This window comes from Canis lupus, chromosome 32 (assembly GCF_048164855.1).
Source record: "Canis lupus baileyi chromosome 32, mCanLup2.hap1, whole genome shotgun sequence".
In the NCBI taxonomy this organism is placed as follows: Eukaryota; Metazoa; Chordata; class Mammalia; order Carnivora; family Canidae; genus Canis; species Canis lupus.
This window is the reverse complement of record NC_132869.1, coordinates 21,173,373-21,199,677: the sequence shown is the minus strand read 5'-3', so window position 1 is coordinate 21,199,677 and position 26,305 is coordinate 21,173,373. Positions and strand designations below refer to the sequence as shown.

The 26,305-nt window shown below is 40.2% G+C and overlaps 1 long non-coding RNA gene across 1 annotated transcript in view; it reads right to left on the bottom strand.

Annotated features, from left to right (window-relative positions):
* The window catches only part of LOC140622806 (uncharacterized), a 57,726-nt gene extending 33,449 nt beyond the window's left edge, over positions 1-24,277 (bottom strand). The window contains exons 1-2 of the long non-coding RNA XR_012022469.1: positions 24,140-24,277; positions 23,386-23,527 (exon numbers count right to left, since the gene is read on the bottom strand). This is a non-coding gene — a long non-coding RNA (uncharacterized lncRNA). The remainder of the gene's footprint in view (positions 1-23,385; positions 23,528-24,139) is intronic.
* Positions 24,278-26,305: the final 2,028 nt, after the last annotated feature.

Sequence of the window (26,305 nt, the reverse complement as noted above, 5' to 3'; positions counted from 1 at the left end):
AGGCTCCCCACAGGGAGCCTGCTTCTCCCTCTGCCTATGTCTCTGCCTCTCTCTGTGTCTCTCATGAGTAAATTAAATCTCCAAAAAAAAATCTGTAGATTTCTTTGGATAGTATGTTCTTCCAATCCATGAGCACAGAATGGCTTTCCATTTCCTTGCACTGTTTTGAATTTCTTTCATCAGCATTTTATAGTTTTCAGAGTACAGGTCTTTTACCTCCTTAGTTAAATTTATTCCTAGATATTTTATTGGTTTTGGTGTAATCGTAAATGGGATTGTTTGCTTAATTTCACTTTCTGTTCCTTCACTATTAGTGTGTAGAAGTGCAGCAGGTTATTGATTTTGTATTCATGACTTTACTGTGTTCTAATGGGTTTTTGGAGTCTTTGGGGTTTTCTATATATAGTTTCATGATATCTGCAAATAGAGTTTTACTACTACTTTACAAATTTGGATGCCTTTATTTCTTTATGTTGTTTAATTACTGTGGCTAGGACTTCCAGTATTGTGTGGAATAAAAGTGGTGAGAGTGGACATCTTTGTCTTATTTCCCATCTTAGAGGGAAAGCTCTCAGTTTTTCCTCATTGAGTATGATATTAGCTGTGAGTTTTTCATATATGACCTTTATCATGTTATGTTTAAACTTACTTTGTTGAGGGTTTTATCATGAAAGGATGTTATACTTGATCAAAGGCTTTTTCTTAAAAAAAAAAAAGGCTTTTTCTACATCTATTGAAGTGATCATATGGTTTTTATCCTTGTTGATATGAAGTATCATGTCGATTGATTTGCCAATATTGAACCATCCTTGCATTCTAGGAATAAATCCCACTTGATCATGGTGAATGATTTTTTAATGTATTTTGGGGTTCAGTTTGCTAGCATTTGGTTGAGGATTTTTACATCTATATTCATGAGGGATGTTGGCCTGTGTGGGTTTTGGTTTTTTTGTTTTGTTTTGTTTTGTTGTTGTTTTTTGTGGTGTCTACCTGGTTTTGGTGTCTGGGTGATACTGGCCTTGTAGAATGAATTTAGAAGTTTTTATTCCTCCTCTGCTTTTGGAACAGTTTGGGAATAGGTATTAACTTTTAAAATATTTGATAGAATTCAGCTGTGAAGCTGTCTGGTCTTGGACTTTTGTTTTGGAGGAACTTTTATTATTATTATTACTGATTCCATTTAATTGCTGGTAATGGTCAGTTCAAATTTTCTCTTCCTGTTTTAGTTTTGGTAAGTTCTATGTTTCTAGGAGTTTATTTCTTTTCAGTTGTATAATTTGTTGGCATATAGGTTTTCATAATATTTTGTTACAATTGCTTGTATTTCTGTAGTGTTGGTTATTATTTCTCCTCTTTCATTTGTGATTTTAGTCCTCTCCCTCTCTCTACCTCTCTCTCTATTTAATGAGTTTGCCTAGAGGATTATCAATTTTGTTGGTCTTCTCAAAGAACCAGATCCTGGTTTCATTGATCTATTTTTTTAGATTATATATCATTTATTTCTGCTCTAATTTTATTATTTCCTTCCTTTTGTTGGGTTTAGGTTTTGTTTGTTCTTCCTCTAGCTCCTATTAGGTATAAACTTAGATTGTTTGAGATTTTTCTTGCTTCTTGAGGTAGGCCTGTGTTGCTCTAAACTTCCCTTTTAGTGCTGCTTTTACTGGATCTTAAAGATTTTGGGGCATTGTGTTTTCATTTCATTTGTTTCCATGTAATTTTTTATTTTTTGATATTTTTGGTTGACCCATTCATTGTTTAATAGCATCTTATTTAATTTACATGCATTTGTGTTCCTTCCAGATTTTTTTCTTGTGGTTGATTTCTAGTTTCATAGCATTGTGGTCAGAAATGATGCATGGTATGACTTTGAATTTTTAAAAATTTATTCAGACTTATTTTGTGGCCTAATATGAAATCTCTTCTGGATAATCTTCTATGTGTAGTTGAAAAGAACATGTATTCTGCTGTTTTAGAATGGAATGATCCCAGTATGTCTTGTTAAATCCATCCAGTCCAGAATATCATTCAAAGCCACCATTTCCTTGTTGATTTTCTGTTTGGGTGATTTGTCCATCGATGAATGTGGGATGTTAACATCCCCCTACTACTGTTGTGTTACTATCAATTATTTCCTTCATGTTTGTTATGAACTGATTTATGTATTTGGGCACTCCCATGTTGGGCGCATAATTATTTACAACTGTGATAACCTCTTACTGGATTGTCTCCTTTATGATTATATAGTGTCCTTTTATGTCTCCTGTTATATAGTCTTTGTTTTAAAGTCTATTTTTGTCCAATATAAGTATTGTTACCCCAGCTTTCTTTTGACATCTATTTGTATGATAAATGCTTTTCCATCCTCTCATTTTCAATTTGCAATTGTCTTTAGGTCTGAAATGAGTCTTGAAGGCAGCATTATGATGGATCTTGTTTTTTATTTACTTTGTCACCCTGTGCCTTTTGATTGGAGCATTTAGTCAGTTTACATTCAAAGTAATTATTGATAGATATGTACTTATTGCCATTTTATTACTTGTGGTTATTTCTATAGATTTTCTCTGATCCTTTCCTCTCTTGCTCTTTCATGGTTGATTGGCTTTCTTTAGTGATATACTTGGATTCCTTTATCTTTATTCTTTTTATATCTATTACTGGTTTTTCTTTTGTGGTTAACATTAGGTTTCTATATAACATCTTCAGCTTATAGCAGTCTATATTGATGGTTCTTAAATATGAATATCTTCTTTACTCATCTCCCTACTATGTGTTAGCTATATAGTGTCATACTTTACATCCTTTTATGAATCCCTTGACTGGCTCTTACAGAAACATTTACTTTTACTGTTTTTTTATTTCCTGTCTTTGTACTGTCACTTTTGGTCTTGCCTTTCCAAACAGTCCCCTTTCCTATTTCTTGCGGGGCTGGTTTAGTGGTCATGAACTCCTTTCATTTTTAAGATTTTATTTATTTATTCATGAGAGATGCACAGATACAGGGAGAAGCAGGCTCCTCACAGCCTGATACAGGACTTGATCCCAGACACAACATCATGGCCCTGAACCGAAGGCAGATGCTCAACCACTGAGCAATCCAGGTGTTCCTGAACTCCTTTCATTTTTGTCTGTGAAACTATTTTTCCTTCTATTGTGAATGATCTACTTGCTGAATAGAGTATTCTTGGTTGCAGATTTTTTCATGTCAGCATTTTCAGTATATCATGCCACTCCCTTCTGGTCTACAAAGTTACTGCTGAAAACTGCTGATAGCTTCATGGGTTTCCCTTGTATGTAATTGTTTTCTCTTCTCACTGCTTTTCTTTTTGCCATTTTAATTGCTATTTGTCTTGGTATGGACCTTCTTTGGTGATTTTGTTGGGGGCTCTCTGCCTTCTAGATCTGGATTTCTGTTTCCTTCCCCAGATTAGGGAAGTTTTCAGCTATTATTTTTAAATGAATTTTCTGTCCCCTTTCTCTCTTCTTCTAATATCCCTATAATGCAAATGTTACTACATTTGATCGAGTCAATCAGGCATGTTACTTGTATCTGTTTCACTTAGGTTTCTTGCTATGACTTGATCCTATTCTTTCATTTGGGACATATTTCTGTGTCTCCTCTTTTTGTCTCTGTGTCTGTTTCTCAGTGTTAGGAAAGCCAGCTACTTCTCTTGCTCTTAGCAATAGTACCCTTATGAGGAATAGGTCTAGTAATGCACTATAGTGTCCCCTGTTCCCTAAGGCCTGGCACTTCAGAGAGTGTCTCCTATATGTACTGTGCTTGTGCTGCTCTTGAGTCTTGGCATTTTCTTCCTCTGGTCTAGTTGTCTGCAGATGTTCTCTTTGCCTATTGTGGGCACTATTTGAATCCTAGCAGGGGAAAAGCACATTTTAACAAGGTGTGCAGTGGTATAGTTGTGAAATGTGACCTGCCTCCACCAGAACTGAGGTCCCACAAAATGCAAGGGTTGATAGGTGGTGCTGGTAGGGTTTGTATTGGTCTTCCAGGGTAGAGGGTCTGACTTTTTTTCTACCTTTTTTTTTCTTTTTTTAGTTTCTGTCATTCCTGCTCTGATCATTATTTCTTTTCCTCTACTCCCCCTGAACTTTGTTCTTTTTCTAGTTCCTTTAGCTTTAAGGTTAGATTATTTGGGCCTCTTTTTTTGTTGTTTTGAGTTAGGCCTGTATCACTATATATTTCCCTCTTAGAACTGCGTTCTCTGTATCCTAAAGACGTTGGACCATTGTTTTCACTTTCATTTGCCTCCATGTATTTTTTATTTCTTTCTTTGATTGCCTCATTGAACCATTGATTGTTTAGTATCATGTTGTTTAGTCTCCCTATGTTTGTGTTTTTTCCAGTTCTTTTTTCCTGTGATTTATTTCTAGTTACCATTGTGATCAGAAAAGATAGATGGCATGACTTTAGTCTTCTTAAATTTATTGAAACTTGTTTTGTGGCCTAATATGCACTTTATTCTGGAGAACATTTCATGTGCAATTAAAAAGAATGTATTCAAAGACACTGTTTCCTTATTGATTTTCTGCCTCAATCATCTATCAATTGATAGAAATGGAGCTTTAAAGACTCCTACTAATACTATATTGCCATCAATTTCTCTTTATGTTCTGTTAATACTTGCTTTATGTATTGAAGCGCTCAGTATTGGGTGCATAAATATTTATAGTTGTTATATCCAATACTATCATTATAGTAATGCCCTTCTTTTTCTATTATTACAGTCCTTGTTTTAAAGTTGTTTATTTTTCCTGGTGCAACCACTCTAGAAAACAGTATGGAGGTTCCTCAAATAGTTAAAAATAACCACCCTATGATCCAGCAATTGCACTACTAGGTATTTACCCAAAGAATACAAAAATAGTAGCTCAAAAGTATACATACACCCTGATATTTATAGCAGCATTATCTACAATAGCCAAAAATATTAAAACAGCCCAAGTGTCCATTAACTAATGAATGAATAAAGAAGATATGGTATATATTATATATTATATATATAATGGAATATATATTATATATATAATGGAATATTATTCAGCCATAAAGAATGAAACCTTTCTACTTGCAAGGACATGGAAGGAGCTAGAGAGTATTATGCTAAATGAAATAGGTTTAAAAAAGACAAATACCATATGATTTCACTCATAAGTGGAATTTTAGGAACAAAACAAGCAAAGGAGGGACAAGCAGAAGAGAAGCAAACCAAGAAACAGACTCTTAACTATACAGAACAAACTGACAGTTACTAGTGGGGAGGTGGGTAGGGGATGGGTTAAATAGCTGATGGGGATTAAGGAGTGCACTTGTGATGAGCACCAGGTGTTGTATGGAAGTGTTGGATCTTTATATTGTACAGTAAATGTACTGTAGGCAGTATGTAGATGGGTCTTTTTTCTGTTCTACTACCCTATATTTTTGGATTAGAACACTTAGGTCATTTACATTTCAACTAAGTATTGATAGGTATATACTTATTGCCATTTTTTGTTGTGGTTTATGATTGTTTTTATAGTTCTTTGTTTCTTCTGCTCTTTTTCTTTGGATTGATGAGTTTCTATAGTGTTATGTTTGGCTTTCTTTATTTTTGTATCTATCATAGGCTTTGGGTTTGTGGTTACCATGAGGTTCATATATAACATCCTAAGTAAATAACAGTCTTTATTAATTTGATGGTCATTTCAGTGCAAACAAATTTTTTATTTTTTTAAGATTTATTTATTTGAGAGGGAACATGAGAGCACACACATGTGTGGGGGCGGGTGGCAGATGGAGAAGGGAGAGATCATCTTAAGCAGGCTCCACGCTCAATGTGAAGCCCCAGGTGAGGCTTGATCCCACAACCTCAACATCATGAACCCAACCAAAATGAAGAGTTGGATACTTAACCATGTGCACCATCCACGCACCCCTCAAACAAATTCTTGGGAAAAAAAAAAAAAACAGCAAAAGAACATTTTTTAGCCCTTCTCTTGCCTTTTTTTATGTTATGTGTATGTAGTCATATTTTACATCTTTTTATTCATAATTTTATGTCTAATTATAGCCATTTTAGTTCCATTTAAAGAGGAAACATGTCTGATAAGTCTGATTTAGTGGTAATGAACTCTTATCTTTTGTCTGGGAAACTTTTTATCTTTCCTTCAAATCTTTTTTTTTTAAAGATCTTATTTATTCATGAGTGACAGAGAGAGAGGGAGAGACATAGGCAGAGGGAGAAGCAGGCTCCTCATAGGGAACCCAACTTGGGACTCGATCCCTAGACCTGGTATCACACCCTGAGCTGAAGGCAGACACTCAACCACTGAGCCACCCAGGTGTCCCTCTTTACTTCAAATCTTAATGATACTCTTGCCTGGTAACGTAGTCTTGATTGTAGAGTTTTTGTCTCACAACACTTTGAATATATCATGCCACTCTCTTCTGGCCCACAAATTTTCTCTTGGAAAATTAGCTGAAAGCCTTATAGACTGTCCCTTGCTGGTAAATACTCTTTTGCTGCTTTTACGATTCTCTTCATTTTTAACCTTCAGCATTTTAATTTTTATGTGCATGGTGTGGACTTCCTTGAGTTCATCTTGTTTGGAACCCTCTCTTGGAGTGGAGTATCTATTTTTTTTCCCTAGATTAGAGAATTTTTCAGTTCTTATTTCTTCAAATAAGCTTTCTGCATCTTTCTCTTTGTTCTTCCCCTGGGACCCATGTAATGCAAATGTTTGTTCACTTGAAGTCCAGAAGATCTCTTAATCTTCATTTTTTTAATTTTATCTTTGCTGTTTAGCTTGTGTGCTTTCCCTTAGATACACTCTTCTGCATCTTCTAATCTATTGATTCCATCTATATTGTATTCTTCAACTCTGGTTCTTTGGAATATTTTCTACTTTTTCCTCCACCCCAGTAAGTATCTTTATGATCATTATTTTCAACTCTCTATCAGGCATATTATCTGTTTCATTTCTTTTTCTGGGGCTTTTTTCTTGTTCTTTCTTTTGGAGCATATTGCTCTATCTCCCTATTTTGCTTGACTTTCTACATTTGTCTCCATGAATTACACAGAATGGCTACTTCTCCTAAACTTGAAGGAGTATTGTCTTGTATATGGGTTTCCCCTCTGTAGACTGTGTGTGCTTGGTGACTGGCTGGCTGGCTGGAGCTGTGGCTGCATATGCTAGTTACTCTTTTAAACTGGTGCTTTTTACAGAAAGAAGAAAATATCATTAAAGAATAAGAAAAAAGAGGAAAAAAACATGACAAATTTTAAAAAGAAAAAATTTAAAAGAATTATTTTTTTTTAAGTGACTTACCTTCTGTGCCCCAGCACTACAGAGATTATTATGAGCTATGGGCCCTGGGTTCACAGAAGTCACAAGTTCACTGTAAGTCAGACCTTTCTCAATTCTGGGTTTTTAAAGTGGAGTAGGGGAGGAAGCATCCTGCAGCTCGTCGGCCCTTTTAAACCACAGCTTTTTCTGTGTCTCAGCACAACTGAAGCTGGTGTGGGCTTGTGTGCCCTGGGCTCCCTGAGGTCCCAAGCTGACTGTGACATTGGACCAGCTGTTTGTGGTGTCCAGACCTTGCCCCACTCTAGGCTTTTAATGTGAAGTGAGAACATAAACCACGTTGTTCTCCAGTCCCTCTGATCTAGAGACCATTCCTGCAGCTCCTCTGCCACTTGACAGAGTTCTAGTGTTGCCTTTTTTATAATATGGCTTTTTTTTCGGTGCCCAAGACAGAAGGATCTGTTCCTGGTCCCTTAGTACTGCCATTCAGAGTCCAGGGTGGGGATTCCTTTGGTTACCGTGTTTCCCTCTTGATGTTCTTTTGCCAGTCTATCTTTGGCCTTTTAATAACTGTTTAGTCAGCCCTCAGTTCTTCCCAGGAGGAACTGTTTTACTAACAGGTGTAATTTGGTGTGTTCTGTGGAGGATGTAAGCTGAGGGTCTTCCTACATTCCCATTTTGGATTAGAACTATACCACACATTTTTTTTAATCAGTTCATTCATAGATGGACATTTATCTTGTTTCCATGTCTTATCTATTGTAAATAATGTTGCAGTAAACATGGGGGTACATATCTTTTCTAGTTTTTTCATTTTCTTTGGGTGAAAACACACACATGGGATTGCTAGATCATACAGAGGTTCTATTTTTGTCAAGGAACCTCCATACTGTTTTTTTTTAATTTATTTTTTATTGGTGTTCAATTTACTAACATACAGAATAACACCCAGTGCCCGTCACCCATTCACTCCCACCCCCCGCCCTCCTCCCCTTCTACCACCCCTAGTTCGTTTCCCAGAGTTAGCAGTCTTTACGTTCTGTCTCCCTTTCTGATATTTCCCACACATTTCTTCTCCCTTCCCTTATATTCCCTTTCACTATTATTTATATTCCCCTCCATACTGTTTTCTAAAGTGGCTGCACCAATTTACATTTCCACCAGCAGTGCACAAGGATTCTCTTCTCTGCATGCACATCTTGTCTTTTTTTGATACTAACCATTTAAATAGGTGTGAGGTGATATCTCATTGTGGCTTTGATTTGTATTGCTCTGATAGTGAGGTTGAACATCTTTTCATGTGCTTACTGGCCAACTCTGTCTTTAGAAAAAATGTATTCACATCCTCTGCCAATTTGTTAATTGGATTTTTTTCTATTGTGTGAATTCTTTATATATTCTGGATATTAACCTTTTATCAGATACATGCTTTCCAAATATTTCCTCCCACTCTATATGTTTTCTTTTCATTTTGTTGATGGTTTCCTTTGCTGTGAAGCTTTCTAGTTTGATGTAGTCCTGTTTTATTTTTGCTTTAGTTAGCTTTGCTTTTGGTGCCAAATGTCAAAACTCATGGCCAGGACCTTTGTTACACAGCTTACCACTTATGTTTTCTTAGTTTTATGATTCCAGGCCCATTTGATTCTTTAATTTTGTGTATGGTGTAAGATGATGGCCCACATTCATTCTTTTGCATGCAGCTGTCCTTTTTTCCAACACACTAAATAGACTATCTCTCCCCTACTGTAGATGCTTGGCTTTTTTGTTGTAAATTAATTGACCATATATGCGTGGATTTATTTCTGGGCTACATGTATTATTCCATTGATTTGTCTGGTTTTTTTTTGGTGTTTTATTTGAGAGAAAGCGTGCATGAACAGGGGGGATGGCAGGAGAGGGAGAAGCAGACTCCCTGCTGAGCACAGAGCCCAAAGTGGGGCTTGAGTGGGGCCCAGTATTCTGGGATCATGACTTAAACCGAAGGCAGATGCCTGATTTTTTTTTTAATCAAAAGTGTGGCTGAAGATGAGGCATCTTAAAATAAGACTCAATGCAGATAGATACAGAAAACTACAAAATAAAATGTATAAATAGATTTGACTGCAACAGCTAAGTTGGCTTCTGATAGTCTATGCATAATGCTAATGAAGCACACAAATGATTGTGCATATCTTGCAATATGCCAAATACCTAACATTCATCTGCTTAGTACGCTCAGCCTTCCTGGCCTGCAGCCTATGCCCATGAGATCATGATCCCCAACCTCTAAAACTCAGACTGAAAACTGTATTATTAGTCTACGAGGGCTGCCACAACAAAATAACATGGACTGGGTGCTGGAGGCTGAAGTCCAAGATCAAGGTGTCAGCAGCATGGTTTCTTCCAAGGCCTCTCTCCTTGGTTTGCAGATGGCCGTCTTCTGTGTCCTCACTGATGAGGAACAGAAGCAGGAAAATGTTTACCTTTAGCCCAGAAGGCTGACCTATAGCCTGCATAGTTGCAGTAAGGATCAAATAGGTGCTGGCTGCTATGGGTCTCATGACTGCCTGTACAGCTCACCCAGTTAATATCGAGCTAAATGATAAGCACCAAAGACATCTTGGGAAAATATTAAGAGTAGAAAATAAGACATTTAGGACTAATACTCCCTGCACATCCCCTTCCCCTTGTGCAACTAAGCATATAACCACCAGTTTCATGTAGCAAAAGTGCAGCAGCCTCATCTGCCAATGAGTCCCCATCCCCATGCTAGAATAAGAGTACCTTTTTGCCCTGAAAAAGTCTTGAGAATTCTTGACTGTTCGCTCCTGACCAACATCATTTTGGCATCCAACATGGGGCCTGTATTCTCATCTGGACTCTGAGTTTTGGTGTAAACTTGATGAGTACTTTCTCTTACTTTCATTTCCAAGGCTTTTCAAGGAGTAAGCTTGTATTTATTCATTTGAGAGGGTGGGGGAGGAGTCACAGAGGGGGAGAGAGGCAGAGAAGCAGAACTCTCTGCTGAGCATGGAGCCTGCTGCAGGATTCAATCCTAGGATCTAGAGAGATCATGACCTGAGCCAAAACCAAGAGTCAGAGGCTTAACCTACTGAGCCACCCAGGCGCCCCTTACTAGAATACTTTCATGTTAACTGTTTAGGCTGCAATCCTCCAGCCTGTGGCTGTTCTATGGAGAGGAACAAAAACCTGCCCTCTGACTAGAAGCTAGTCCGCCCACCAAAATGAGACCCATTATAATAATAATATTACTTGGCCACTAACTAAGCTAATAAACCCTCCTGCTCCTACTAGACCCAGGTTACCAGAGGAATCACAGGACATCCCTAACGAAGGAGACTTGGGCTCTCATTTCTCTACCTCGTAACAGACCCAGGTTACTCTTGTTATGGGGAATGGGACAGGACTTCTCCCTCATTCATTTCTTGAGTCAATGGCTATAATAATTGGAGCCAATTGTTTGTAGTTAGTCTACCTCAGGAGAGGATCTTAAGGAATATTCCCAAGCAGCTGCTACAACTCTTTTTCATTTCTGGGAAGTGCTGGTCTTCTCCAGCATGATTTGCACTACCTATATTCACTTTTTGTTGGTGCAGAAAAAAAACAAACGTGTCTGCTCATCTGTCTGAACTGACAAACTTTGGGCTTTTATCCACCTCCAGCCTTCCTGGTAGCACTTCACCTCTTTGCCTCCCTTCCCCCCACCCCTCCATTCCTGCACCACTATGGGTGCAGCCTGCATAACTGGCTCCTATACCATCTCAGTGTCTCCGACCCATCTTCCCCTCACTATCATGGAGCAAAGAACACCCCTCTCTGGACTTATACCCCTCACTTCAGGTTTCGCCACTAGGGTCCCTGCAAAATTTGACAATGGGGAGCAAATTGAGCTAAGTAGGTGTAACATACCTGGTATTTAAGCTAATTTAGGTTTGTTAGCTTAATTAAGATAGGTCTTTAGAGTTATCAGCAGTAAATATAATACTTTTATCCTACCAAGACTTACTAAAGGTCGAGTAAGCTCATTACCTCTATTGCAATTTATCAGCAAAAAAGATGGCTTAAAATGACAGTTAATTCTGTCTCATGAAGTTATCATGAGTAATTGTTAAGCTAGCTTACAAAATCTTTAGTAACCTGAAACTTTGAAGTTTTGCTTAGATGACCAATGGGGTTAAATTCATCAGCTAGCTAAATCTTCCCCAAGAGATACTGAAGCACTGATTACTGAACATGAGGTTTAGCTGCTTTTAGCTTCCTATTGCAGAGAAGCTGAGGATACTGGGGTCTGTTGGTAAACATGCTTTATTGAAAGATTGTACTGTGGAAAAACATGTTTTTAGAAATTATGAAATGCATCTATAAATTTGCTGATCTAAAGAATTCTGATGTAACAGTTCACAATGGGTTCCTGAATTTTCATTGGAGACTAAGGTCTCTAAGAGTTAAAATTCTAATGTAATTAAGACTGGTGAAAATCAGGAAAGCAAATCTGTATACAAGGAAAGATGTGTTTTTAATAGGAAAGATCTAAAGAAGGGGAATATATTTTGTTGAGGAAAAAAGGTAATTTTGTCCTAAAATGAGTTGGTTGTTTGGAAACAAAAGGCTTAGGACAAAATCTAAAAGCAAAGAAAGTTGTAGAAGGCTTGTGAAGGAAAAGCTTTAGAAAATAATTTTATGTATGGTCAGGACAGACTCAGAACTGAAACTTCTCAGTATTAAAGGAGGTAAGTAGGGACACCTGGATGGCTCAGCGGTTGAGCATCTGCCTTCGGTCCAGGGCGTGATCCCAGGGTCCTGGGATCGAGTTCTACATTGGGCTTTCCGCACGGAGCCTGCTTCTCCCTCTGCCTATGTCTCTGCGTCTGTCTCTCTTTGTGTGTCTCATGAATGAATAAATAAAATCTTAAAAAAAAAAAAAACCTAACAGTTGTAGTAAAGTCTACAATTGTAGTAAGAGTCTATAGACTCTTACTGCCAGCTTGGGAAAGCAGATCATTATAGATCTTAAATGTAGAATGATCTATAATCCTGTCTAGACATGTGCTTTAAAACTTCCTGAGATGTTTGACAAACTCCACCGCCCCCCCCCCAAGATTTGAAATGGTAAATGAAGTATTTTTGACTAATTAGGCTTGTTTATTTGGTATATTAAGTTAATTGGAAAGCCTGTCGAGGCAACAATGAAAAACCTTAGGTGGTTGTTATGTGGGTGAATGCTATAACTATTCTAGAAAATATATGAAATTCCTTAAGTTTTAGTATGTCCTAGTAAAAAGCCATTACTTCAGTTATTTCTTTGACATAACATTTCAATAATTTGATTTCCTTGTCAGTTGTATTATAATGAACATTCAGATCTTTAACCATGTCCATTTGAGGGGTTTGTGTGTTTCATTTATACATTTATAGTTTTTTTTTAAATTTATTTTAGAGAGAGCCCATGAGTGGGGTGGGGGGCGTGCAGAGGGAGAGAGAGAATCCTGAAGCTGACTCCCGCTGACTTGACTGCAGCGCTCAATGCTGTCCTCAGGACCCTGAGATCATGACCTGAGCCAAAATCAAAAGCCAGCCGCTGCTGACTGAGCCACCCAGGTACCTCTTATTTATAGTTATTCTGATGCTCTTGCAAAATGTGTTTCATCTTTGAAGAGATTATTAAAGAACTGATGAATACAGGCTTTTGATATTTAAAAGTCTTAAAACTGAACTGGGTAAGAATTTCCAGAAATAATGGGAAAGCCACATTCAAAGAGAACAAAAATTAATAGGACTGAATGGTGGAAAATGGTAAAATATTCCTTTGTGAACAAATTGAAACATTTAGCTTCCCTCCCTACCCAAACCCTCCAGAATCTAGAAACTCTCAATGAACATTCTTTCTTCTGTGGCAATTACAGTTATTTGCATAACTTCAGTAAGACTGTTTTCCTTATAACAGGACACCATTTGGAAACATTGGTTACATTATCAAGGCTTTGATTGGGATGTCTTATTTGAGAGAGACATGCAAGGACTCAGATCTAGGGTCCAGATAGCTTTAAGGAATTAAGGTGGACTTTATGGAACCTACAGAGCCCCTTGGAAATGCTGGCCTGATACCTTGCTTGTAGCGTTCCCAGCCACCTTACTCCCTTCCTGGAAGGGATATTTTGGGGATCTAAAGAAGAGGAATTCACTCAGATCAACAGGTATTATAGGCAAGTCTGACAACCAGAATTTAGCTTGTCTCTGGCCTCAAGAGGCTATTAGAAGTTCAATCTAGAGATTCCTTAGAAGTTCCAGCAAGGATCTATATGATCAATCACTATTCTTGCTGACCTTATGTAAATAATTAGGCCAACCTCGTTGGCTCAGCAGTTTAGTGCTGCCTTCAGCCCAGGTTGTGACCCTGGAGTCTCAGGATCGAGTCCCATGTCGGGCTCCCTGCATGGAGCCTGCTTCTCCCTCTGCCTCTCTCTCTGTGTCTCTCATAAATAAATAAAATCTTAAAAAAAAAAAACTGGACTTCTTTTAACATGAATTAGTTTTATTTGGCTATTTCTGGAAAGAAGGGTGAATTTAGAAAGAAAAATCATGTTCCAATAATGTATCCTTATTGATTTTAGATTCTAGTTTTGTCTTTAAATGTTGTTTGTCTAAGCTAGACAACTTGAGATAGACTTCAGAGAGAAGTCATAGCTCATATGTAAACAATCTTCCTGCTTGTGACACTGTGGGGATAATAAAAGGGAAAAAATCATATACCCATAGGGTCCATTTTTTAAAAAAAATATTTTAAGTTTTATTTAAAATTAACATTATTGGTTTCAGAGGTAAGTGATTCATCAGTCTTATATAACACCCAGTGCTCATTACATCACATGCCCTCCTTAATGTTCATCACCCAGTTGCCCCATTCCCCCTACCACTTCCTAGGTAGATGATGATTTAAACAGCGGGACAAGGGGGTGGACTCCCCAACAACTGTATAACATCAGTTCTCTATGACTGGGATAACAAAATCGTTCCGTAAAAATCAGAGCGTATCCCACTCCATGGGGCTAACTATGAAATGGTGCAGATAATGGATGGCCCCACTTTCCTTAAAAACTGGATTGGAGAATGCACTCAGGGATGCCCTTCTCTCCGGAGACAAGTCATCTCCCACTTACCTGCAATTCCTCATTACTAGGATAAATTAAGGCTAGACATAGGCAGAGAGGGCTTCTTGATGGTCTTATCCCTCACCCATATTTGTCCCAGGAGGTACCTCTATTGATGTAAAATTACAAGTAGAGGCTTTAGCCAAGCATAAAGTAGAGGGGCCACTTTTAACCAAACCCAACATGAAGCCACCCACAAATTTGAAAAGTGGCCCTCTAAAACCTAATGGCCACTGCTAATCCTGACTGCAAATCAAAGAGGAAATTATTATGCTAATACTGAGACTCAGTGTTGTGTTTATAAATATCCCAGACAACTCTGCCAATGTATCCAAAGCTTCAGCGGACTTGCATACATACCATACCTAAATGGTGATTTTTTTTTTTTTTTTACAATGGACATAATAGTATACTGAACTACAACACCAGCCTTGCTAGATGTGTGGCTTACTGCTGATAGCAAGCACTTCAGGCCTCCCTTAATGGTTTTTCTCCATTACACAGTACAGATAAGCATTATTTGTATCCATACATGGCTGCTCTGATGCATCACCTAATACCAGCACATACAGGGATATTTCCATTACTAAAATAAAATGTTTCTTGCTGGCCTATGGAAAAAGTAAGAGGCCTTTCTCTTATCTTCAGGCTATCAAAATTTTAACTGAATATTCCAGCCCACAGATGGGCTCACAGCAATGATGGCCAAGATTCATGTTCCATTGGTATGACCACCTGACATCTCTTTTTTTTTTTTTCTATCAAGTTTAGAAAATGTAATATGGCACATGAAAGCCCTTGATAAATGCGCAATTTAGGCCTTAAGTGCCTCTCAAAATAGCATTATACTATTAAACACTGAAATGACTCAAATACATAAAGCTGTTCTACCAAATAGAATGACATTAGATGTTTTCATAGCAGCACCAGGAGGAACAGCTGCCGTTATTAGAGCAGAATGCTGTGTCTACATTCCAGATCCTAACCAAACTATAACAGTCACTTACTGATGTAAATAACAAATCGGTGCTCTTAAAGACCCGACATTGTCACTTAATGATTGGTTACAGACCTGGTTAGGAGGTGGACTAGGAAATAGAATGAGGGGGGAGGGGCAAGATGGCACAAGAGGAGGGTCCCCAAATCACCTGTCCCCACCAAATTACCTAGAAAACCTTCAAATTATCCTGAAAATCTATGGATTCGGCCTGAGAATTAAAGAGAGACCAGCTGGAGTGCTACAGTGAGAAGAGATCGCGCTTCTATCCAGGTAGGAAGACGGGGAGAAGGAAATAAAGGAACAAAAGGCCTCCAAGGGGGAGGGGCCCCGCGAGGAGCCGGGCTGAGGCCGGGGCGAGTGTCCCCAGGACAGGAGAGCCCCGTCCCGGAGACGCAGGAGCTGCACCGACCTTCCCGGGCGGAAAGGGGCTCGCAGGGAGGTGGAGCAGGACCCAGGAGGGCGGGGGTGACCTCGGGCTCCCGGGGACACTAACAGACACCTGCGCCCCGGGAGATGCGCCGAGCTCCCTAAGGGCTGCAGCGCGGGCGGCGGGACCCGGAGCAGCTGGGGGGGGGGGGGGGGGGCTCGGGGGCGGCTCCGCGGAGGGGGCTGCGCGGCCCGGGAGCGCGAATCCAACAGCGCAGGCGCCGGAGCACAGGGCGCCGGGACACACCCAGGATCCGGCCTCCCCCGGGACAGGCAGAGGCCGGGAGGGCCCAGGACAGCAAGGACGCTCCCGCCCTGAGCTGAGCAGAGCAGCGGCCCCGCCCCGGAGCCTCCAGGCCCTGGAGAGAGCTCTGGAGTTCCTGCGGGGACTGACTCCAGGCTCTAGAGCTGGCCCCGCCACTGCGATTGTTCCTCCTGGGGCCTCACGGGGTAAACGACCCCCACTGAGCCCTGCACCAGGAGGGGGGCAGAGCAGCTCCCCCAAGTGCTAACACCTGAAAATCAGCACAACAGGCCCCTCCCCCAGAAGACCAGCGAGACGGACAAGTTCCAGGGTAAGTCAAGGGACTTAAAGTACACAGAATCAGAAGATACTCCCCCGTGGTTCTTTTTTTTGTTTGTTTTTTGTTTTGTTTTGCTTTGCTTTTTGCTTTGTTTCCTTCCCCCACCCTTTTTTTTCCTTTCTTTTTCTTTTTCTTTTTTTTTTCTTTTTTTTTTTCTTTTTTCTTTTTTCTCTTTCTCTTTTCTGTCCTCCTTTCTCTCCTCTCTTTTTCTCATTTTCCCAATACAACTCGCTTTTGGCCACTCTGCACTGAGCAAAATGACTAGAAAGAAAACCTCACCTCAAAAGAAAGAATCAGAAACAGTCCTCTCTCCCACAGAGTTACAAAATCTGGATTACAATTCAATGTCAGAAAGCCAATTCAGAAGCACTATCATACAGCTACTGGTGGCTCTAGAAAAAAGCATAAAGGACTCAAGAGACTTCATGACTGCAGAATTCAGAGCTAATCAGGCAGAAATTAAAAATCAATTGAATGAGATGCAATCCAAACTAGAAGTCCTAACGACGAGGGTTAACGAGGTGGAAGAACGAGTGAGTGACATACAAGACAAGTTGATGGCAAAGAGGGAAACTGAGGAAAAAAGAGACAAACAATTAAAAGACCATGAAGATAGATTAAGGGAAATAAACGACAGCCTGAGGAAGAAAAACCTATGTTTAATTGGGGTTCCCAAGGGTGCCGAAAGGGACAGAGGGCCAGAATATGTATTTGAACAAATCATAGCTGAAAACTTTCCTAATCTGGGCAGGGAAACAGACATTCAGATCCAGGAAATAGATTCCCCCCCTAAAATCAATAAAAACCGTTCAACACCTCGACATTTAATAGTGAAGCTTGCAAAATCCAAAGATAAGGAGAAGATCCTTAAAGCAGCAAGAGACAAGAAATCCCTGACTTTTATGGGGAGGAGTATTAGGGTAACAGCAGACCTCTCCACAGAGACCTGGCAGGCCAGAAAGGGCTGGCAGGATATATTCAGGGTCCTAAATGAGAAGAACATGCAACCAAGAATACTTTATCCAGCAAGGTTCTCATTCAAAATGGAAGGAGAGATAAAGAGCTTCCAAGACAGGCAGCAACTGAAAGAATATGTGACCCCCAAACCAGCTCTGCAAGAAATTTTAAGGGGGACTCTTAAAATTCCCCTTTAAGAAGAAGTTCAGTGGAACAATCCACAAAAACAAGGACTGAATAGATATCATGATGACACTAAACTCATATCTCTCAATAGTAACTCTGAATGTGAACGGGCTTAATGACCCCATCAAAAGGCGCAGGGTTTCAGACTGGATAAAAAAGCAGGACCCATCTATTTGCTGTCTGCAAGAGACTCATTTTAGACAGAAGGACACCTACAGCCTGAAAATAGAAGGTTGGAGAACCATTTACCATTCGAATGGTCCTCAAAAGAAAGCAGGGGTAGCCATCCTTATATCAGATAAACTAAAATTTACCCCGAAGACTGTAGTGAGAGATGAAGAGGGATACTATATCATACTTAAAGGATCTATTCAACAAGAGGACTTAACAATCCTCAATATATATGCCCCAAATGTGGGAGCTGCCAAATATATAAATCAATTATTAACCAAAGTGAAGAAATACTTAGATAATAATACACTTATACTTGGTGACTTCAATCTAGCTCTTTATATACTGGATAGGTTTTCCAAGCACAACATCTCCAAAGAAACGAGAGCTTTAAATGATACACTGGACCAGATGGATTTCACAGATATCTACAGAACTTTACATCCAAACTCAACTGAATACACATTCTTCTCAAGTGCACATGGAACTTTCTCCAGAATAGACCACATACTGGGTCATAAATTGGGTCTGAACCGATACCAAAAGATTGGGCTCATCCCCTGCATATTCTCAGACCATAATGCCTTGAAATTAGAACGAAATCACAACAAGAAGTTTGGAAGGACCTCAAACACGTGGAGGTTAAGGACCATCCTGCTAAAAGATGAAAGGGTCAACCAGGAAACTAAGGAAGAATTAAAAAGATTCATGAAAACTAATGAGAATGAAGATACAACCGTTCAAAATCTTTGGGATGCAGCAAAGCAGTCCTAAGGGGGAAATACATCGCAATACAAGCATCCATTCAAAAACTGGAAAGAACTCAAATACAAAAGCTAACCTTACACATAAAGGAGCTAGAGAAAAAACAGCAAATAGATCCTACACCCAGGATAAGAGAGTTAATAAAGATTCGAGCAGAACTCAACGAAATCGAGACCAGAAGAACTGTGGAACAGATCAACAGAACCAGGAGTTGGTTCTTTGAAAGAATTAATAAGATAGATAAACCATTAGCCAGCCTTATTAAAAAGAAGAGAGAGAAGACTCAAGTTAATAAAATCATGGATGAGAAAGGAGAGATCACTACCAACACCAAGGAAATACAAACGATTTTAAAAACATATTATGAACAGCTATACGCCAATAAAGTAGGCAATCTAGAAGAAATGGACGCATTCCTGGAAAGCCACAAACTACCAAAACTGGAACAGGAAGAAATAGAAAACCTGAACAGGCCAATAACCAGGGAGGAAATTGAAGCAGTCATCAAAAATCTCCCAAGACACAAGAGTCCAGGGCCAGATGGCTTCCCAGGGGAATTCTATCAAACATTTAAAGAAGAAACCATACCTATTCTACTAAAGCTGTTTGGAAAGATAGAAAGAAATGGAGTACTTCCAAATTCGTTCTATGAGGCCAGCATCACCTTAATTCCAAAACCAGATAAAGACCCCACCAAAAAGGAGAATTACAGACCAATATCCCTGATGAATATGGATGCAAAAATTCTCAACAAGATACTGGCCAATAGGATCCAACAGTACATTAAGAAAGTTATTCACCATGACCAAGTAGGATTTATCCCCGGGACACAAGGCTGGTTCAACACCCGTAATCAATGTGATTCATCATATCAGCAAGAGAAAAACCAAGAACCATATGATCCTCTCATTAGATGCAGAGAAAGCATTTGACAAAATACAGCATCATTTCTGATCAAAACTCTTCAGAGTGTAGGGATAGAGGGAACATTCCTCAACATCTTAAAAACCATCTACGAAAAGCCCACAGTAAATGCCATTCTCAATGGAGAAGCACTGGGAGCCTTTCCTCTAAGATCAGGAACAAGACAGGGATGTCCACTCTCACCACTGCTATTCAACATAGTACTGGAAGTCCTAGCCTCAGCAATCAGACAACAAAAAGACATTAAAGGCATTCAAATTGGCAAAGAAGAAGTCTAACTCTCCCTCTTTGCTGATGACATGATACTCTACATAGAAAACCCGAAAGTCTCCACCCCAAGATTGCTAGAACTCATACAGCAATTTGGTAGCGTGGCAGGATACAAAATCAATGCCCAGAAATCAGTGGCATTTCTATACACTAACAATGAGACTGAAGAAAGAGAAATTAAGGAGTCAATCCCATTTACAATTGCACCCAAAAGCATAAGATACCTAGGAATAAACCTAACCAAAGAGGTAAAGGATCTATACCCTAAAAACTATAGAACACTTCTGAAAGAAATTGAGGAAGACACAAAGAGATGGAAAAATATTCCATGCTCATGGATTGGCAGAATTAATATTGTGAAAATGTCAATGTTACCCAGGGCAATATACACGTTTAATGCAATCCCTATCAAAATACCATGGACTTTCTTCAGAGAGTTAGAACAAATTATTTTAAGATTTGTGTGGAATCAGAAAAGACCCCGAATAGCCAGGGGAATTTTAAAAAAGAAAACCATAGCTGGGGGCATCACAATGCCAGATTTCAGATTGTACTACAAAGCTGTGGTCATCAAGACAGTGTGGTACTGGCACAAAAACAGACACATAGATCAATGGAACAGAATAGAGAACCCAGAAGTGGACCCTGAACTTTATGGTCAACTAATATTCAACAAAGGAGGAAAGACTATCCATTGGAAGAAAGACAGTCTCTTCAATAAATGGTGCTGGGAAAATTGGACATCCACATGCAGAAGAATGAAACTAGACCAGTCTCTTGCACCATACACAAAGATAAACTCAAAATGGATGAAAGATCTAAATATGAGACAAGAGTCCATCAAAATCCTAGAGAAGAACACAGGCAACACCCTTTTTGAACTCGGCCACAGTAACTTCTTGCAAGATACATCTACGAAGGCAAAAGAAACAAAAGCAAAAATGAACTATTGGGACTTCATCAAGATAAGAAGCTTTTGCACAGCAAAGGATACAGTCAACAAAACTAAAGACAACCTACAGAATGGGAGAAGATATTTGCAAATGACGTATCAGATAAAGGGCTAGTTTCCAAGATCTATAAAGAACTTATTAAACTCAACAGCAAAGAAACAAACAATCCAATCATGAAATGGGCAAAAGACATGAAGAGAAATCTCACAGAGGAAGACATAGACATGGCCAACATGCACATGAGAAAATGCTCCGCATCACTTGCCATCAGGGAAATACAAATCAAAACCTCAATGAGATACCACCTCACACCAGTGAGAATGGGGAAAATTAACAAGTCAGGAAACCACAAATGTTGGAGAGGATGCGGAGAAAAGGGAACCCTCTTACACTGTTGGTGGGAATGTGAACTGGTGCAGCCACTCTGGAAAACTGTGTGGAGGTTCCTCAAAGAGTTAAAAATAGACCTGCCCTACGACCCAGCAATTGCACTGTTGGGGATTTACCCCAAAGATACAGATGCAGTGAAATGCCGGGACACCTGCACCCCGATGTTTATAGCAGCAATGTCCACAATAGCCAAACTGTGGAAGGAGCCTCGGTGTCCATCGAAAGATGAATGGATAAAGAAGATGTGGTCTATGTATACAATGGAATATTCCTCAGCCATTAGAAACGACAAATACCCACCATTTGCTTCAACGTGGATGGACCTGGAGGGTATTATGCTGAGTGAAATAAGTCAGTCAGAGAAGGACAAACATTATATGTTCTCATTCATTTGGGGAATATAAATAATAGTGAAAGGGAATAGAAGGGAAGGGAGAAGAAATGTGTGGGAAATATCCGAAAGGGAGACAGAACGTAAAGACTGCTAACTCTGGGAAACGAACTAGGGGTGGTAGAAGGGGAGGAGGGCGGGTGGTGGGAGTGAATGGGTGACGGGCACTGGGGATTATTCTGTATGTTGGTAAATTGAACACCAATAAAAAACAAATTTAAAAAAAAAAAGGAGGTGGACTATGGTCCACACTAAAGGGTCTTCACATTTCTCAGTTTCATTATAATAACCCCAATGTGTTCTCTTTTTCACTTTGTTCTCTCCTTTTGTCCAGATACATGCAAGCAGTTCCTGACTCCTTCACCCAGCCAAAGGATGATCCTTAGTACTCAAAACAAATCCATCCCGATGTCCCCTCTGGACTCTACAGCAATGGCCCTCCTTAATAGTTACTTGTAGGGACAATTTTGGTCCATAGGTAGGGACATCTCTATAACCCCTGTTAGCTTGAAGAAGTTACAGAAGACAAGCCCTTCATCCTTCAACAATCTTAAAGATTTGAGGACCAAACATTGGTCAGAGGGGAAATTATGATGGATAGAAGCGAAAAAAAACGTTCATCTTTAACCCAGAGAACCAAGCATGGAGCCCAGTTCAGGATTCAAACTCACAACCCTGAGAAAGAGTAGGATGCTCAATCAACTGAGCTACCCAAGCACCCCAACGGGCTGCTATATTCTTAAAGGGCCTCACAACTGCCTGTACAGCTCACTGATAGCTAATATCAAGCTGAATGATAAGCACTAGAGAAATCCTGGTAGTTTTATAAGCAGAAATTCAAAGAAAGACACTTAGAATCTAGTACTCGTGCACTAAGCATATAAGCACCAGCTTCATACAGCAAAAGTGCAGCTCTTTTGGCCAATGTCCCCATGTTGCAATCAAAAGCACTTTTTGAACTAAAAACATCTCAAGAATTCTTGACCATTCACTCACAACTTCACAACACTCACTTGGACTTTCCTCTGCTTGCATTTCCTGGATCTCTGTTCTCATCAAGATACTCGGCCTATTGGCCTAGAACCCCGCCCTCATGATCTCATTTAACATTAGTGACTTGAAGTACTTTCCAAATGCAGTCATACTGGGAGTTAGGATGTCTCTGTATAAATGTGGGGGTGACATAATTCAGTACTTAACTGTTAATCCCTCCTTCCCTTTGAAGTGCAACCCAAAAAAGGCTCTTCTCTCAAGGCCCTCCACATTACAGAGAGAAAGCTCTTCTTTAAAAAGCCAGTGTCAAGCTTCTCAGCTTTAAGTACAGCAATGGGGATTCCAGTTTCCACAAGCAGTTCAGATTGCTTACTTGACAAAGATCTGTGCCATTGGCATCTGGCTCAAATCTCTGGCCTTAAACCACGTTATGTAGAAACCACCCCATCCCACACTTGGTCTCTTTCTGACCCTTCCCTTCTGTATTGCTTCAAAAAACTTTTGAATTGGGACACCTGGGTGGCTCAGTGGTTGAGCATCTGCCTTCAGCCCAGGGTGTGATCCTGGAGTCCCAGGATCGAGTCCCACATCGGGCTCGCTGCATGGAGCCTGCTTCTCCTTCTGCCTGTGTCTCTGCCTCTCTCTGTGTGTGTGTTTCTCATGAATAAATAAAATCCTTAAAAAAAAAAGTTTGAATTATAGTTGACATACAGTATTATTGCAGGCATGTGACATAGCTATTCAACATTTATATACATTACCAAATAATGCTCACCAGGTAAGAGTAGTTACCATTGGCCACCAAAGTTAATACAAAATTGACTATATTCTGTATACTGTAATTTTCACCCCATGACTTATTTGTAAGTCCAAGTTAGTACCTTTTAATCCCCTCTACATACTCCACTCACCCCACCCCCCAACTCCTTACCTTCTGGTAACCACAAGATTTTTCTTTGTAATAGGCGTTTCTTTTTTTATCTTGTTTGTTCTTTTAGATTCCACATATAGGTGGAATACTATGGTATGTGTCTTTTTCAGGCTTATTTCACCTCACATGATGTTGCCTCAGTCTAAGTTGTTACAAATGACAAGATCTCAATCATTTTTACAGATGAGTAATATTGTATATATAACCATTTCTTTATCCATTTGTCTATCTATTCAACACTTATGCTGTTTCCATATAGTAGGTGCTTGTGGGGGCCCAAGAAACTCTGGCTTAAGTAATTGCTAGGGCCTAGGAGCCTGTATCCTAAACCATTGTCAGGGACCCAAGAGATTGTATAGTAGGCAATGAGGGAAGTGGGCAGGGGACAATACCTTGTTAGACAATTGTGGGCCTAGGAAGCTGCATCATAAGCAATTACCAGGCACAAGAAAAAAAAAAATTTGGTGATTTTATCTAATTGATGTGAGGGTGAGGAAACTGTAGCTGTAGGTGATTTTGTATAGCCACAAGACACTAGCTTAGGGAAATGTTGGGGGCCAGTGCAACTCTACCTTGGGTGATTATGGAGCACAAGAAAATCTGGCTGTTTATGGAGAGCCAGGAAATGCTCTGGTAAGTATTTAGAACAAAGATCTTGAATTCTGGGGGTTATGGAGGCACAAAAAAACAACTGGGGGATTTTAAGGAACCAGTAACACTATCTTATGTGATGGTGGGGCCCCAGTAACTCTACCTTATATGATCAGGGGTACCCAAGAAACAGGACCTTATGTAAATAGGGCGGCCCCACTCTGCCTGATGAGTTTGTACACTCCCATGAAACTACCCTAGGTGACTAAAGGTGCTGAGGACCAACCAGCTTGGTTCAATGTGGAAGCCAGGAAACAATAGGGGGGAGATTCCATGGGACCTAAATAGTTCTCCCTCAGTTGTGCTGGGATTCCAGGAGACATTACGGTAGGAATTCTAAGCCCACAAAATTCTATATAAGTGATTATGGGGGCCAAGAAAGTCTGTGTGAGTGGGGGTACCCAGGAGACTGCACATTAGGTGATTTTACAGCCAGCATTGATTGTGGGGGCCCAGAGACTAGAGCTTTAGGTGATTTTGTGGAGTGAAGACACCCCTTTAGAAGAATGTTGGGAGCTTATAAAATTCTACCTTAGGTGATTGAGGAGAGCCAGGACATACTCCACCCCTGCTTAGTTGATTGTTGAGACAAGAAAGTCACCTTAGGCAATTGGCCCAGGGAGGGGGGGCATGCAGGTGCAGGAAACTGTAACTTAGAATATTGTAGGGGTCCCAGAAAACTTGACCTGAGGTAGTGTTGGGTACCCAGGAAACTCGACCTTAGTTCTCTGAGGTACACAGGGTCAACCCTTAGTGATTGAGACTGCCAAAAAACATCTGTCTTCAGAAATATTGAGGACCCTGGAAACTATACCTTAGGTATTTGGGGGAGCCAGGAACGTGTCCCTTATACAATTAGGGGAACCCAGGAAACTCAATTAGAAAACTATAGAGGCCAGGAAAATGCATCTTAGTCAATTGTATGTGGAAGCCAGGAATATATCTCCTGGTGATTTGGGGGCCTGAAATGTTCTACCTTGGGTGATCTGGGGGACTAGGAAACATACCCTTAGTTGATTAAGCCCTGGACTGTCCTCGGCTCCCATAATTGCCTCAGGTAGAATTTCTTGAGCCCTCCATAATCAACTAAGAAAAAGTATCCTGGGCCCCCTAGATTACCCAGGGCAGAATTTCCTGGGACCCCAAATCACAAATATATCGTGGCCCATACACACAATGAACTAAGGTATAGTTTTCACAATACCCCAATTTCCTAAGGTAGAATTCCTGGCAATGTACAAACCCCTAGGAGATAGTTTTCTGGTCTCCCCAAATCCTCTTAGGTACAATTCCTGCCATCACCTAGAATTTCCAGGGCCCTTGATATTTTAAATGTAGAATTTTTTTTAAGATTTTATTTATGCATGAGAGAAACACACACACACGGGGGGAGAGAGAGAGAGAGAGAGAGAGAGGCAGAGGGAGAAGCAGGCTCCATGTAGGGAGCCCAACGTGGGACTTGATCCCGGGTCTCCAGGATCAGGCCCTGGGCCGAAGGCAGCGCCAAACCGCTGAGCCACCAGGACTGCCCCCAAATGTAGAATTTTTAATGGGCTGTGAGATCACTAAAGCTTAGTACCCTGTCTCATTCAAAGACATAAGGCAGGTTTACCGAGCCCACACTGTTATAGGTACACGATCCTGGCCCCACACAGCCCTCTCAAATGTAAGATCCTGCCCCTCGCATGAGTGGATTCAACTAGGGAAGATTATTCTGGCTCCCACAATCACCTCAAGTACAGCTTCCCGTGCCCCACATTCAAAAAAGCTAGTTTCCTGGGCTTCCACATTCACCTACAGAAGATTCCTGGGACTACATAATCACAGAAAGGTCTCTATTAATGGTCCCCATCATCATCTAAGGTAGAGTTTCTTGATTCCAAAAGAACTCAGTTTCCTGGGCATCCAGAATCACCTAAAGTAAGTTACCTAGTACCACGCATCAACCTATGGAGTGTCCTTGGCCTTCCACCATCACCACAGCTAGACTTTATGGGGCCCCTTGCAATCGCCGAAGCTATATTTTCCTGGGACCCCCCCCCATTCACTGAAGCCAGAGTTTACTTGACCCCCTAAATCACATAAAGTTGCAATCATCCACCCCCCCCAAAAAATCATCTAAGCTCTAATTTCCTGGGCCCCTAGAACACCTAATGTAGAGATGCATGAGCACACACAACTACTGAGATAAAGAATACTGAGTCCCCACCATCACCTAAACTACAGTTTCTGGTATCCCCCCAACTATCACCAAAGTCACAGTGACCTT